Here is a 4,806-nt window from a genome sequence, read left to right as displayed (position 1 = left end):
TAAGCATCAACCTAAAACAGATTGAACTGTCTAGTTTTGCCTTCGTATATATGCGCAAATCTTGTCTTACTTTCGCCTGCTTATGGATTAATTAGTTCGAGAAGGTGAATTAGTCGTAAGGTTGAAGCCGGCTAGCTCGAAAAATAACAGGAAAAGGAAAAGAACAAATTACATTATTCTGCAATATTTTGTTAGAAGAAAAGACATGGTATTGATTTCGAAGCTTTCATACGCTAGTTTTGGAAAACAAGGCAAATGCAACATGCCATATAGCTTCATCACTGCTGCGCTGTGCTTTTGTGACCCCCATAAGACCAAGTTTCCATCCTAACGAGTCCAAATTCAAGCATGCGCGATGCGTCACTATATCACAAACTTTGTTTCTCTCCCAGCTTGAATCAACACACCATGCAGATTTTACGTCAAACACAAAGAAAACCTTCTATATAAATAGACGTGTGGAGAGTAATGCTTATCAAAGAGTTGAAAAGCTCTAAGAAACTTTAACTTATCAAACATGGAGTCACAGAATAAGAAGAAGAGCTTAGCTCTTCTTGGCTGGTTTGCTGTGGTAAAGGCTTTTTCTCGCCCATTTCTTCTTCTTCAAAGTCATCGTCACCCACAGCGGAAAACAAACAGGATGAGGAAAAACATGATTTGTCTGCACCAACATCATCAGAAACCACCCAGAGGAAACATGGTGGATGGAAGGCCATCCCATTTATCTTAGGTATCTATTTCTCCATTATTATCTTTCCATTTCAAGCACAGGCGGAGCCAGAATTTTCACTCGGAGGGAGGAAGCGAACCGAGTGGATTGCTATACAAAACCATGAAACAAAGAAAATGTAGCATATAAAAATTTCAAATTTAAAATACTATAACTAGCATTCTAATGCTTCAATAAAATATGAAATATCAAAAAATAAAATACTAAATCAAACTCTCTATCATTTTATTTTTTCAACAATCCAAGTATTATGCGACGAAAAATGTTATTGTATTATTGCTCACCGTGTAGATAATTATAAATGATCTTATATTATGCAAAAGAACTTTGGTAATTTAGTTGATATTTTACATAAATTAGATATTGGTTGTGGGATAAAAAATCAATTTATTAGACTGTTAATTTCTTTTAAGAACACAAAATATATGAGATTTTATTAAGCTGTGTTACACAAAAGACATATAAAAAAGAGTAGGTTTGAAAATAATTTTGAGTGGGCGGCTGTCTGTCCCCGCCCCGGGCTCCGTCCTTTAGTAAAACAACACTCTATCGCCTACAGTTCTAATTCGTCGAAGTATACGTGCATACAGATAGAAAAACAATGCATCTAGTTATTTCTTTAAATTGTTTTCATCTACCTATTGAAGATTTATCTCATCAGTTACATTCTGATAGTGTAACGCTTTTTAAACATAGTTTGGAGTCAAATCACCTGCATAATAAGATGATTTGTACAACTAATGATATCATGTTCTACCAATTTAAGCCAGCTTGTGCGAACACAGTTTGCACACTTGCGTGCTGTAAGTATAAAGATGCGAACATCATCTTGTATATATCTTTCGTGTTCATGTGTCTTTTTTTTTTTTCCCTGGTCATGTGAAAACAATATTTTGAGCCTTTGATGATAACTAGTGAAGTGGTTTATACATGCAGGAAATGAGACGTTTGAGAGGTTGGCAAACGTGGGATTGTTGGCAAATTTTAACGTGTTCTTGTTAACACAATTTCACACGGACCAAGTTTCAGCTTCAAATGTAACCAGCATATGGTCGGGAGCGACAAGTTTTTTACCCTTGGTTGGTGCATATATTTGTGATGCCTATATCGGCAGATTTGTGACCATTGCTTTCGCCTCCTTCTCTTTGCTGCTGGTACGTATGCTCCTGTGGATCAGTGGATGTGCTACTTACAATATTTCCCTCTGTGAAACTACTTGGAGTTTCTTTTAAATAATAGTAACTAAAAGAAAATCGTCACGATCAGGAATTCCGTGTGGTGTAACAATAATTGCTTGTTGTAACACGGAGAAATTTAGCATGAAATGATCTAGGTTATGTGGATTGTAGGGAATGGTAATAATGACACTGATCCCGTGGATTCCTCAACTGCACCCGCCGCCATGCCCAACTGAAGATTCTTGCAAAAGACCTACGGTATCCCAGATGGGATTCTTGACCATAGCACTCGGATTTTTGTCCATAGGCTCAGCTGGAATACGGCCCTGCAGCATCCCATTTGGTGTGGACCAGTTTGATTCAAGGACTGAGGAAGGAAGAAAGGGAATCAACAGTTTTTTCAATTGGTATTACTCCACTTTTACCATGGTTGTAATCATTTCTCTAACCTTGGTGGTTTACGTCCAAAGCAACGTCAGTTGGGTTTTGGGCTTTGCGATTCCCACGATCCTCATGGTAGTCGCGATTATTCTCTTCTTTTTATTGGCAACAAATTATACGTCCACAAGAAGCCGGAGGGAAGTGCATTTTCCGGCATTGCTCAGGCATTGGTCGCCGCCTACAGAAAGCGTAAGCTTAAGCTTCCTGAGAAAATTCGTGGACCATCTGATAGAATCTATTCCGACCCACCATTGAAGCTAACTATTGTGACGAAATTACCACTAACAAATCAATTCAGGTATGCACGTTATTCCTTTCTTCAAAGTAATATAATTCTTTTCCTTTTTATGATTAATACTATAACGGTTCGATTATTTGGTTCCCTGGTGGTACATAATAATAATAGGTGGGTTTGTGTTATTTTTTGTCGACGTAAATTTCTTTAGAGAAAATGTTACAATTTAGGGAGCAGATTATAATTTTAAAACACTAATAGTTTATTCGCTCTCCTTTTTACCTTAGAGTACCAAGTACAAAAAACCCCACTGTAATATTTCCATTTGGATTAGTAGTTGTTAAGGAGGGCTTTGCTGAAAGATTAACTAACACCTGTCTATTTAGGAACTTAATTAACATTACGAAGAGATGGAATACCCTTGTAAAAGAGTATCAAGTGTTGGCATATAATAGGTTATTCACTTATTTGCATGTGGTTTGGTGCCTTCAAAGGTTGCAGTAAACTAGCTGGCGACAAATCATTTTCCATCACCTTCACAATTTTTTATTTTTCTCTTTTTGGTTGCACTGCTTTTTATCGTTGAAAAAGTCTATGTCGACTGTTTCTAGCTCTTCCAAAATATGGACCCATTCACATTTTCTAGTTTACCAGTACTTTACCGACAACAGACAGAGATGCAATGCAATCGGGAACAAACATACATGCAATGCAATTGGAACTCTTTCTTTTCTACAATAAAAATGTTTCAGCAGACGATTATTTAATGCACTAATGAAAGATACTTCAAAATTTCTTTTTTCATATTTTGTTCTTTGTCACCTGTATAAAGATTAGTGCCATTTGATCACGTTAATCCCAGGTTCTTAAATAAAGCAGCAATGATAACGGAAGGTGATGTGAAGGCTGATGGATCAAGAGTTAACAAGTGGAACTTAACCAGCATACAACAAATTGAAGAAATGAAATGTATCTTGAGAATTGTCCCGGTATGGGCGGCTGGAATCATCTGCCTCCTGTCCTTGGGACAACAAGGGACCTTCACATTATCACAAGCATTAAAAATGGACCGTCATCTTGGCCCCAATAAGTTCCAAATCCCAGCTGGATCCCTCTCGTTAATTACCATGATCACACTTGGAATATGGCTTCCTGTATATGATAGAGGGATCGTACCATGGCTAAGAATAATCACAAAAATAGAAGGGGGAATTACTCTCCTCCAGAGAATTGGAATTGGGTTAGTTTTTTCTGTTCTGTCGATGGTTGCTGCTGGATTCATCGAACGTATGAGAAGGGCTGAGGCTATAAAGCATGGAAGCCCTAATGGTATCTCACCGATTTCAGTAATGTGGCTTGCCCCGCAGTTAATTCTCACGGGTTTTGCGCCGAGGCATTCAACATTATTGGACAGATCGAATTGTACAACAAAGAATTTCCTGAGAACATGACAAGCGTGGCGAATTCTATATTGTCGATTACTTCTGCGCGGGCTAATTACCTAAGCATAGTTCTTGTTAACGTTATTCATAACACCACGGGGAGACATGGGCGTCCTGATTGGTTGGCTGAGGATATTAACGACGGAAAACTTGAATATTTCTACTTTGTTATAGCCGGTTTGGGAGTCTTAAACGTGATGTATTTTCTACACGTTGCTCCTAAATACAGATACAAAAGTAGAGTACGGATTGATGAAGATGACGATGATGAGAAGGCTGCGCAGGTTTTAGCATTGTGCTAAATGCGGTGAAAGAGTGAAGTCTAGTTGAGGATTTAGGCAGATGTATAGACTACTCCATCCGTACTACGTGCGTATGGTTTAGTCACCTACTTGTGTATGTATAGCAGACCCTTTGAAACTGTTTTCATGTTAGATCATTATTAACGGTAATGAAAATGGCATGCCTTTCCAAGTATTTCAAGTGTACTTGTTGGTTTGCTCACATTCTTCCAGAAGAACAAGACGGGAAAAAAGAGAGAAAGAAAGAAAGAAAGTGGTTTGCGGATTACAAACGTAAGGACTCTTATTTCTAAGGCGAAGCTTTGTCTACTTTTTTTTTTTTCTTTTTCTTTTTTGGAGGGCAAAAGTAATTTGTAGTTTAATTGCATGCTCTTTTCTTAATGTGGATGGCAGATTCCTTTCTTTTGATATAGAAAAATACCTGGAAATGATTCACTTTTATCTTCTTCTTTTCAAATTCAATGCAAGTTTGATTTTC

The 4,806-nt window shown here is 37.6% G+C and overlaps 1 pseudogene; it reads left to right on the top strand.

Moving 5' to 3' along the window:
• The first annotated feature begins 517 nt into the window (after positions 1-517).
• LOC113718624 (protein NRT1/ PTR FAMILY 2.13-like) lies at positions 518-4,579 on the top strand (annotated as a pseudogene).
• Positions 4,580-4,806: the final 227 nt, after the last annotated feature.

The sequence above is a fragment of the Coffea arabica genome, chromosome 11e (genome assembly GCF_036785885.1).
Source record: "Coffea arabica cultivar ET-39 chromosome 11e, Coffea Arabica ET-39 HiFi, whole genome shotgun sequence".
Taxonomy (NCBI): Eukaryota; Viridiplantae; Streptophyta; class Magnoliopsida; order Gentianales; family Rubiaceae; genus Coffea; species Coffea arabica.
This window is presented reverse-complemented; position numbering and strand designations above follow the sequence as displayed.